This window comes from Paramisgurnus dabryanus, chromosome 3 (genome assembly GCF_030506205.2).
Source record: "Paramisgurnus dabryanus chromosome 3, PD_genome_1.1, whole genome shotgun sequence".
Lineage (NCBI taxonomy): Eukaryota > Metazoa > Chordata > Actinopteri > Cypriniformes > Cobitidae > Paramisgurnus > Paramisgurnus dabryanus.
In genome coordinates, this window is record NC_133339.1 from 50,401,768 (window position 1) to 50,414,014 (window position 12,247).

A 12,247-nucleotide genomic window follows, 5' to 3' on the forward strand; every position below is an offset into this window, starting at 1 on the left:
AGAACAATGTGTTTCACGTACCGTAATATTCTTTGCCCACCTGCTACTGACGAACATACACAGTCCTCCTCCGATGGTTTTAGTTGACTTGTTGCTATCACGGTCCAGACGGATTAGTGAGTATCCTTCCAAGTTTATGTTGTCAGTCGCCTCCGTCAGCCATGTCTCCGTGATGCAAATCAAGTTAGCTCTTTTAAAGTCTCTGTTGTATTTCACCAGTGCTGTGAGTTCAGACATTTTATTTTGAAGCGAACGAGCATTAGTTATAGTAGGAAGGGGGAACCGACTGCCGCGAGATTTAAGTCTGTTTCGGATTCCGCCTCTAGATCCTCTCCGTTTTAGTTTCTTCCTTCTATATGCTGTATCTATAGAACGGATTATTTCCGGGGGTTCATAAAGAAGCTTTGGTGGAGTTTTAACATGATGTCGGAATCTCAGCAGATCTTCGCGGCTGTAAAACATTGTCCTCATTGGTCCATTGTTGTTCCTTAGATTTTTAGAATCCACACCGTCTCCCAACGCAGACACGCAGTCCAAAGCGCATTTTAAAATCCATAGCACAATAATTATCTTTAAAAGCATATCTGCTTTTAAAACATAGGCTGTTTAGACAGTTTAAAACAAACAAAACAAGTTTAAGACAGACAAGCAAACAAACTGAGCACACCAGCGTCTAGGGTCAGCACGTGCGCATGCGCCCCTATCCCTATTCAGGTGGAACGCTGAGGTCAGGAATTGGAATTGCAGCACTACAAGAGGAAGAGATTGAAATATTGATAGCAGAACCTTCACAGGGACATCAGTCAGCTGAGAGAGCAGAAATTGTGGCAATGACAAAGGCTCTGGAGTAGGGAGAGGGCAAAATATTTAGCCTTTTTAAGTGACTCTGGCTATGCAGTGGGTTCAGTAGTAACATAATTACCTAAGTGGAAAAGATGTGGTTTTATGGCAGCTAACAACAAACCTACTAAACATCAGGAAGACATCATAGCATTAGGAGCAGCTATTTTGAGACCCAAGAAGGTGGCGATCATAAAGTGCAAAGGTTATGATACCAGTAACTCAGATGCGGCACAAGGTAACCGGATAGCGGACATGGCGGCAAAGCAAGGTGCCGGGTACATTACACAAATGGTGTTGCAAGATGCGGAACAGGAAGGTACCAATAACATTTTACCTGACCAAGACATAGCAGTAGAACAAGACAAAGCATCACCTGAGGAAAAGGCTATGTGGCTTCAAAAGGGTGCGGTACGTTTGAACAACGGCTGGTTGTATGACAAAAAAAAACCCTTATCACTTCTTAACCAGTGGTGGCACCAATACCTGGCTGCTACAGTTAAAGAATTTATCGCTAACTGCAAGGTATGCTCCATACACAATGTACGTGCCGGAGTGAAATATGCCTCAGGAGTCTTCCCTCCACGGGGACCTGGTGAGGAAGTGGTTTTGATTACACAGACATGGGGGAGAGAGTGGAAGGTAAACGTTATCTTTTGGTTTTCGTGGATGCGTTTTCAGGTTGGCCAGAGGCGTGGCCCACGGGGAAGGAAGATTCGATTTCGGTGATTAAGTGTTTAATTAAGCAATAAAATCCGCGTTACGGTTTTCCGTGAATAAATCGCTCAGACACCGGTACACATTTTAAGAATGCGGATTTGCAAAAGGTTGAGAGTGCACTGGGATTGCGTTTCCGTTTCGGTACCGTATACCATCCTAAGTGACAGAGCAAAGTAGTTCCACAACAGAAAGCGGTGGGACAGTGCGCGGTAACACAGGAAGGGCAAAGAACAATTTTTCACCTGATAACAAAAGAGAAAGCCAAAGATTTGCCCACATACGACACATTGAGACAGGCAATAAAAGAACTCCATAAACACTGTGAAGAACAAAAGGGTAAAAAGTTGGCTATACCCAGGATTGGGTGTGGTCTGGACAGACTAGAGTGGGAAAAAGTAAGGGATTTAATCAAAGAAGAGTTCCAAAACACAGAAATAACCATTACTGTGTATGTAGGGGAATAATAAGTGGAAAAAGGGGATATTGTGATTGTGAAGTATTTTACTATTTTTTTGTGATTTTACATTCTACCACTTTATGATTTTCAAGTATTTTACATTTTACTATTTTATGAGTAAAGACATTTTATTATTTTTGAGATTTTACATATTTTACTTTTTCAATTTTACTCTTTTTTGAGAATTTCAAAGATTGTACATTTTTCTACATATTGTGATTTTCAGGGGTTTGAAAATATTTGATAACATTCTACAATTTTCATATATTCTTTCATGAGGATTTTTGAAGACACCATACCATTGTTTTACATTTTTATAGATTATTTTACGAGGGCATTTTGAAGATATTTTACAATTATCTTGAATTAACATATATTCTTGTGGTATAGATTTGTAGGCTTAACAGTTTACTTTTAAAGCAACACTATGTAGTTTCCATGTAAAAATGACTTACAGCTCCACAATGTGGTTGAAAAGCGCAACAGTGCCTGGTATCAGACACTCTTCTGCAGGCAGGGGGAGGGGCGGGGCTGTGTGCTCTACCCTCCACCGCCACTTTCAGAGTGTGCTTGTAGCAGCTAGGAGGCTGCTCAGGTTGCAGCAACAGTACAATTTATCCAGTTAAAAGTTGTTCTATCACTGAAATAATTTTAGAGACATTATTTAAAGGTAAAAAAACTACATAGTGTTGCTTTAACATGTGTGTTTTGAAATTATTTTACATTCAGTTTGACTATATTTTACAGCCTTCATCTATATTTTTACAAATGTTTTATAATTCTTTTATTTCTGGGATATTTAACATTTTTATTACGTGACAGTTTTTAGAGGAATATTTACTATATTTTGGTTATATTTGAGTGTGTGGAGGATATACTTTTGCTATATTTTACAGGACGTTTATAATACATGTTCACCAAATTTTTCACAGTTCTTTTATGATAATCTATATTCTAAGGTTTGTGCCTATCTTCTTAGAATATTTTCAAGCAGAGATAATATTTACAAGAAATCATAATTCGCGGTATTGCCTGTTTAAAAATAAATAAACAAATAAATAAACTGACAAAATTTCAGGGATTAAGAACCCATGTAATAGCTGGATGACAAAATGGTTTGGGCGATACAGCGCGCTGATAACCTCATTGATAATGTCTATTGCGGTGGCGGCAGCAATACTGGTATGGATGAACTGTGGATGTTGTTGTATGCCATGAATCAGATCTTTGTGTAACAGAGGGATCGTGAAGACGGTGGAGGGAAAGGATCCTCCACCGTATCAGATGCCACTGCTGGGAGCAGTGGGGCTAAACGAGGAGGAACCAAAAGGGGGAGGAGGAGTCAGAGGTTGATCTCCTGTAAAGGAGATCAAAAGGGGGAATGAAGGAAAATGAGAACATTCCCCACATCAGTATATCCTTGCATTATTAATAATTGCATTGCTTCTTATATTATAAAGCAGTTATGAGTATTAATATTTAGCATTTTATCACATAGTATTGAAATTAGTTATGCTTATGATTGATAGTCTTATTTGCTGTGCATAATCAAAGCTTATATATTAATCCATTGCATCGGGCTTATAACGTTTTACCTTTAAAGGTCATGTTTGCATGAAACTGTGTTCTGTGTGTGTGTTTAACTTGTTGAGTTTCAGAAAGCCAGGTCGGTGAAGAACAGGATGTAGACAGGACTTGCACAGCCTACTATAGCTATTTCTGCAAAGGGACTTTTCAAAAACAGAAGTGAAACTTTCCATCTGAGGAAACCCACCCCAACTCAACTCACATAAATATTTGAATCTGGCGAGTTGTTACAGTTAGCTGTCGGCAGACTCGCATTGCATTTATATAATTGACAGGAAAACTGTGACCCAGAGCTCTGTAATACTTCATTTGAGATTTATTAAATAATTTGATTTGAGTTACGTGTCTGATCTCCTCATTCAAAGAACATGCAGGACATTTAAAGTCCAACAATATGATCGTAGTTTTTATCACATATATTTTTATGCGCATGTTCAGCTCTGCAGTGATCGCTTTTATCCTGACCAGTTACAATGAATGGTCTGTTGCTGTGGGAAATTGTTTATATGGCGGAGGCTTGGTGCGGCACTTTTATTTGGTAAAGTTTGATCAACCAGCATACTCTAGGCCACCTGCGGATTTAAATTTCCCTAATATCGCAGATACAATTTATAATACTGTTCAGGAAACAACAGGCAATGTCAGCCAATGCCCCAAATTTAATTCTAGGTGATTTTAACCATTGTTCACTGGACAAAATTTTAAAATGTTTTTATAAATATGTGTCTTGCCCAACTAGAAACGGGAAGATTCTTGATCAGTGTTATAGCTCCATTAAAGGGGCCTATTAACCTGTCGTCCCCTCTGGGCTCTGCTGACCACAACTGCGTGCCTCTTATACCAGCGTATCCCACTTGCCTTCAGAGGGGGAAAGTGGATATAAGGCAAGGGAAGGTCTGGTCTGAAGAGGCTTCGCTGGCTCTTCAAGGCTGTTTGGACTGTACCTTGTGGGAGGAGTTTGTTAAATCCTTAAGGGACTTAGATGAATTGCCTGATGTGGTGAGCTTATGGGTTGCATATTGTGAGGACACTGCAATTCCTAAAAAAAAGTTGTCAAAATATACCCCAATAACAAGCCTTGGGTAAGTTAACAACTTAAAGATTTGTTGAAAAATAAAAAGCAGAAACAATCTTCAGGAATTGCATAGTAAGGAGATTAAATGTGAAATCAAAAGAGCTAAACACGACTATAAACTTAAAGTGGAGCATAAACTGAGTAATAATCTTCTAGGCTCAGCATGGGACAGTATTTAAATAATGGTTGGTCGAAATGATTAAACCAAAACTAAAGTAGCATTGTAAGTCTTTACCTCAGATATCTTTGGCCCAAGAACTGAATACATTTTTATTCTAGATTTGATAAGCATGATTTTAGTAATGAAATGATTGGCCAAAAACAGTTTTTAATGTCCCATCACCAGTCAGCTGTATGTTTTCCTGTACAAAGTTTTGCGAACACTCTTAAACATTGCAAAGCTAAAACAAGTCCGGGTCCATATAATATTGGCAGACAATGATTATAAACCCATAGTCCTTACGTCACTTGTGATGAAGTGTTTTGAAAAGCTGATCAAAAGTAAACTGTCATCTATGACGAACAGTAAGTTACTCAAAAAAAGTAATTAATTGCTAGTTACTAATTACATCTTCAATCATGTAATAAGATTACCTTACAAATTACTCTCTCCAAAAAAGTATTTAATTACGTATTAATAATTACTTTCTAAATCCTATTTAGTACATGATACAAGGATAGGCTTGAAATGGCTCAAATAAATAATATATAATAATAATAATAAGTTACATTTATATAGCGCTTTTCCAGTGCTCAAAGCGCTTTACATATGAATGGGGGAATCTCCTCAACCACCACCAATGTGCAACATCCACCTGGATGATGCGACGGCAGCCATATTGCGCCAGAACGCCCACCACACAGCAGCTTATTAGTGGAGAGGAGACCGAGTGATATAGCCAATTAGTATGAGGGATGATTAGTAGGCCAATGGGCAAGTTTGGCCAGGATGCCGGGGCACACCCCTACTCTTTTTCGAAGGACATCCTGGGATTTTTAATGACCACAGAGAGTCAGGACCTCGGTTTAACGTCTCATCCGAAGGACGGTGCTTTTTTGACAGTATAGTGTCCCCGTCACTATACTGGGGCATTAGGACCCACACAGACCACAGGGTGAGCACCCCCTGCTGGTCTCACTAACACCTCTACCAGCAGCAACCTGGTTTTCCCAGGTGGTCTCCCATCCAAGTACTAACCAGGCTCAGCCCTACTTAGCTTCAGTGGGCAAGCTGTCTTGGGCTACAGGGTGATATGGCTGCTGGTATAAAAGTACATCAATAATTCTGGTCCAACTTTAGGGTCCAATTCTCTCTATTAACTAACTATTAACTACTTTTGCCTCAATATACTCCAACTACTGCTTATTAATACTAAAGAAGTTGTTAATTTTAAGTATTGGTAGAAATGGGTAGGGTTAAGGATGTTAAAAAAGGTTTAGCAGAATCAGGTATTAATATGTGCTATTAATAAACAGCCAACATCTCATGCTAAATATAGCTGCAAGCAGCGATGCCGGGGTCAAGCCGAAAAGGGCACAGAATGAAGTATTGGTTGATGACCGTCATGATTTAAGATTTAAGAAGTTTTCAGTAGATTAAGGCAAATATAGCCATTTTTCAAATCTTGAGTGCTGTGTAGAAACAATGGGTTTTGCCTCAGGTCATGTTTGTGATGACACCCACCAAATTTAATATACATATGATTAAGCAATGTTGAGATATAGCCTCAAATGACTTGACCACTAGGGGGCACTGCACTAAAACAATAGATGGTGCCTCAGGTCACGATTGTGAAGACACCCACCAAATTTGGTGTACATACGATTAAGCAATGTGGAGATATAGCCTCAAATGACTTGACCACTAGGGGGCACTGCATCGAAACAATAGATGGTTCCTCAGGTCATGATTGTGATGACATCCACCAAATTTGATATACATACGATTAAGCAATGTTGAGATATAGCCTCAAATGACTTGACCACGAGGGGGCACTGCCCCGAAACAACAGATGGTGCCTCAGGTCATGATTGTGATGACACCCACCAAATTTGATATACATACAATTAAGCAATGTTGATATATAGCCTCAAATGACTTGACCACTAGGAGGCACTGCACCGATACAATAGATTGTGCATCAGGTCATGATTGTGATGACACCCACCAAATTTGGTGTACACATGATTAAGCAATGTGGAGATATGGCCTCAAATGACTTGACCACTAGGTGGCACTGCACCGAAACAATAGATGATGCCTTGGGTCATGATTGTGATGACACCCACAAAATTTTATATACATATGATTAAGCAATGTTGAAATATATCCTCAAATGACTTGACCACTGGGGGCACTGCACCGAAACAATATGGTGCCTCAGGTCATGATTCTGATGACAAATCCAAATTTGGTGTACATACGATAAAGTGATCTGGAGATAAAGCCTCAAAACTCTTAACCAGTAGGGGCACTGAAAAGTTTACAAGGGCTTTCAAAAAATGTCACTGATGAACTAGGTGGTGCTGTAACAAAACATTCCATACACCCTCAGTTCATGACATTTACAAGTTGTGAAACATTCACCTATTCATACAGTGTCAGCCACACAAGAGCCATCCAGCTCATCGGGAGCATTTGGGCTTAGATGTCTCACTCATCACTTGGTCAGGTGGAGCTGGGGTTTGAACCACCAACCTTCCGATTTGTGGACAACCTACACTAACCACTGAACCACTGCCAATACACACATCAATGTGCAAAACCTTTGCAAAGATATAGCCTCAAATCCATTTTCGTGCTCGCCATTATATTTGTTGATGTGCTATACAACAACTGACAAAAACTTTTTCTCTAGAGTCTAGATTGTGTGTACCAAATCCAAGCCAATCAAACGAACGCTGTAGGAGGAGTTTTGAAAAAGTTGGTATGCTTTGTTATTGAAAATGGCAGACAGAAAAGTTTTGATATCATTTGACTCGGCATGCCTCAAGGAATCTAACAATAGCACTTTCATGAATTTAGACTCAATTTTGCAGTAGTTATAAGCAAAAAAAATCACTTTTCAATGACTGTTATGACATATAACTCATGGACATTTTGACACTTGGTCAGGTGGAGCTGGGGTTTGAACCACCAACCTTCCGATTTGTAGACAACCACCACTAACCCCTGAACCACTGAACCACTGCCAATGTGCAAAACTTTTGCGAAGATATAGCCGGAAATCCATTGCAGCATGCTCATCAACATGCTCAAACTAGGTGGCGCTGTACCGAAACTGTGCACGCACCCTCAGGTCATGACTGCCATCAAAACTACCAAATCTCATGTGAATATGTTTAACTTTGGCGAAGATACTGCCTCAAATCCGTTTGTTCCCACTCTGCGTAAAATTTGTTGACGCGGTGTACGGAAATGGATTGGCGAATCGACACGAATTCCATAACTTTTTGCCATGAGTGTCTGTAGATGCTACACACCCATTCTTTACGCAAATTGGACAAAAGCTCTATGACGAGTTCGAAAAAGTAGGTTTTACAAACAATTCAAAATATCGAAATAATTAGCATGACGGAAATGATGTCATATGCTGCAATCGAATTGGCATGAGCCAAGGAATCAGAAGAAACAAGAATTGCGTTTCTATGACGTACGGGTCAGCAGTTATAACCAAAAATGTAAATGAAAATTTGGACTGTTGGTGGCGCTATCGGGTTTGACATAGACACTCCAAATTTGGTGTGGGGACTATTTGGAATGTCCTCTTTGAGTGTGCCAAATTTCATAACTTTCCTACAAAAAAAGTTAAAATTCAAAATGGCCGACCCCCAAAATGGCCGACCGAAAACCTTTTGGTATCGTTTGACTCGGCATGCCTCAAGGAATCTAACAATAGCACTTTTATAATTTTAGACTCAAGTTTGCAGTAGTTATAAGCAAAAATAGCCATTTTTCAAATCTCGTGAACACTAGGTGGCGCTGTGATGAAACTGGGCATGGACCCTCAGGTCGTGACTGCCATCAAAACTACCAAGTTTCGTATGAATACGCTTAACTTTGGTAAAGATACAGCCTCAAATCCGTTTTTTCGCGCTCTACGTAAAATTCATTGACGCGTTATACGGTAACGGATTGGTGAATCAACACGAATTCCATAACTTTTTGCCATGAGTGTCTCTAGATGCTACACACCCATTCTTTACGCAAATTGGACAAAAGCTCTAGGACGAGTTCGAAAAAGTAGGTTTTACAAACAATTCAAAATATCGAAGTAATTAGCATAACGGAAATGACGTCATATGGTGCAATCGAATCGGCATGAGCCAAGGAATCAGAAGAAACAAGAATTGCGTTTCTATGACGTACGGGTCAGCAGTTATAACCAAAAATGTAAGTGACAATTTGGACTGTTGGTGGCGCTATTGGGTTTGACATAGACACTCCAAATTTGGTGTGGTGACTATTTGGAATGTCCTCTATGAGTGTGCCAAATTTCATAACTTTCCTACTATGGGCTGCCATAGACGCAATGGCGGAAGAAGAAGAATAATAGATAAATATAGCTGCAAGCAGCAATCACCGGGGTCAAGCCAAAAAGGGCACAGCAGAAAGTAAAGTTGACTTCGGATGAGCAGTTTAAAGTACCTAGGAAAATCTCTTGATTTCAGAAAAACAATATAACAGTTATCAGCAAAAAAGCTGTTCTCATTTAGTGAAATCTCTCCCTCTCTTTCGTCGAGCATTGATAACTAGAACACTGACGTAAAAATGAGTGGTGCTTCTAGTGGCAATACTCAGCTCACAAAATGTTACAGTGGTGTTAATGAGTCAAAAGAGCCCACCCCCATGTCTCTGCGATGTTCTGATGCAGAGAAAAAGCTCTTGCAAAAACAGTTGATAACGTATTCTCATTGGTTGCTAGAGAGTAAATGGACATCCACTAGTGATTATAGTCAAAGCCATGAAAGGAATAATCCATGATGACTCATGGTTTTAGATGTGTTGTTGCAGTAGTTTTAGGCAAAAAAATGCCATATTCTATCTCAAAACCAGTAGGTGGCGCAATGACAAAATTGTGCATGCAACCTCAGGTCATAACTGTGTTACATCTAGCTAGTTTTATGACTATACACTTTAGTTTAGTGAAGAAACAGTTGTATGACCATAGGGTGGCTTGATTTCAAAGGTTTTGTTAAATTATAAGGCCAACTAGTGGTGCAACCATACAATTATTTTTGTGTAGCCTCAGACTGTGGTCGTACATCAGCGTATCAAATATGGTGAAAAAATCTCTTTGCGTTACGAAGTTATAACCATTTATGTGTAAAAACACAAAATTTAAAGGTAATTTTTCGTTTTTTGCAATTTTCAGCCATTTCTGATGAAAATTTTAATACAATGCCAATAGAACTTTTTGTTCAGAAGATAATGCAATATTCTTCCTATGATGTTTTCGAGTTGATCAGAATTACGCTCGCGGAGATATTCGCGCGTGTTTTTTAAGTGCTGTTTTGCTGCGCAGGGCTAACCGTAAGGCGAAATCTGGCATGTTTGGTAACGTTGGACTCGGCAACTTTTCTGGACTTCAGCGAAACAAGTCCCGTGAAAAAACACAGATCAGAGCCAAAGTTATAAGCATGTACAACATTCGTATGACCACTAGGTGGTGCTGTGACGAAAGTCTGCATGCCCCCTCAGATCCTCACTGGCATCACAACTACCAAGTTTGGCGTCAATAGACATAAGATTGGTGAAGATACACACTAAAACCTGTTTTTTTGGGCTCTACGTAAAATTTGTTGACGCGTTATACGAAAACGGAATGGTTTATCACAATTCTTTTAATAACTTTTTGCCCTGAGTGTCTCTAAATGCTACATACCGTTTTTCATGGCAATTGGGCAAAAGCTCTAGGACAAATTCGCAAAAGTAGGTTTTATGAATAAATCAAAATGGCGGAAAATTTTTCATGACGGAAAATGACGTCATAGGGTCCAATCGAATCGTCTTGAGCCAAGGAATCAGAGGATACAAGAATTTAGTGTCTAGGACTTACGGATCAGAAGTTATAAGCAAATACATAAGTGCAAATTTGGACTGTTGGTGGCGCTAGCGGGTTATAGATACAGACTTCAAATTTGCTGTGGAGACTTTTTGGACAGTCCTCTATCAGTGTACCAAATTTTATAACTTTCCTATGTACGCTGCTATAGGCTGCCATAGACCGCAATGGTGGAGGAAGAAAAAGAAAAAGAAAAAGAAAAAAAAGAAAAAGAAAACTAACAGATACAATAGGGGTCTTCGCCCATTCTGGGCTTGACCCCTAATAAATATAGCTGCAAGCAATCACCGGGGTCAAGCCGAAAAGGGCACAGCAGAAAGTAAAGTTGACTTCGGATGAGCAGTTTAAAGAACCTAGGAAAATCTCTTGATTTCAGATAAAACAATATAATAGTTATCAGCAAAAAAAGCTGTGTTCTCATTTAGTGAAATCTCTCCCTCTCTTTCGACGAGCATTGATAACTAGAACACTGAAGTAAAAATGAGTGGTGCTTGCAGTGGCAATACTCAGCTCACAAAATGTTACAGTGGTGTTAATGAGTCAAAAGAGCCCACCCCCGTGTCTCTACGATGTTCTGACGCAGAGATATAGCTCTTGCAAAAACGGTTGATAAGGTATTCTCATTGGTTGCAAGGGAGTGAATTGGCAACCATCAGTGATTATAGTCAAAGCCATGAAAGGAATAATCCATGATGACTCATGGTTTTAGATGTGTTGTTGCAGTAGTTTTAGGCAAAAAATGCCATGTTCTATGTCAAAACCAGTAGGTGGCGCAATGAAGAAATTTGTGCATGCAACCTCAGGTCATAACTATGTTACATCTAGCTAGTTTTATGACTATACACTTTAGTTTAGTGAAGAAACAGTTGTATGACCATAGGGTGGCTTGATTTCAAATGTTTTGTTCAATTATAAGGCCAACTAGTGGTGCAAGCATACAATTTTTTTTGTGTAGCCTCAGACTGTGGTCTTACATCAACTTATTAAATATGGTGAAAAAATCTCTTTGCGTTACGAAGTTATAACCATTTATGTGTTAAAACACAAAATTTAAAGGTAATTTTTCGTTTTTTGCAATTTTCGGCCATTTCTGATAAAAATTTTAATATAACGCCAATAGAACGTTTTGTTCAGAAGGTAATGCAATGTTCTTCCTATGGTGTTTTCGAGTCGATCGGAATAACGCTCGCGGAGATATTCGCGCATGTTTTTTAAGTGTTGTTTTGCTGCGCAGGGCTAACCGTAAGGCGAAATCTGGCATGTTTGGTATCGTTGGACTCGGCGACTATTCAGGACTTCTAAAAATCAAGTCCCGTCAAAATACGTAGATCACAGCCAAAGTTATAGGTGTAAAAAACATCTGTCTGGCCACTAGGTGGCGCTGCGACGAAACTGTGCATGCACACTCAGTTCCTGACTGGCATCACAAGTACCAAGTGTCGTGTCAATAGGCCAAAGTTTGACGAAGATACAGCCTAAAATCTGTTTTTTTGCGCTCTACGT

The 12,247-nt window shown here is 39.4% G+C and overlaps 1 pseudogene; it reads right to left on the reverse strand.

Annotated features, from left to right (window-relative positions):
• Window positions 1–5,827: 5,827 nt before the first annotated feature.
• Window positions 5,828–5,944, reverse strand: LOC135761085 (5S ribosomal RNA; annotated as a pseudogene).
• Window positions 5,945–12,247: the final 6,303 nt, after the last annotated feature.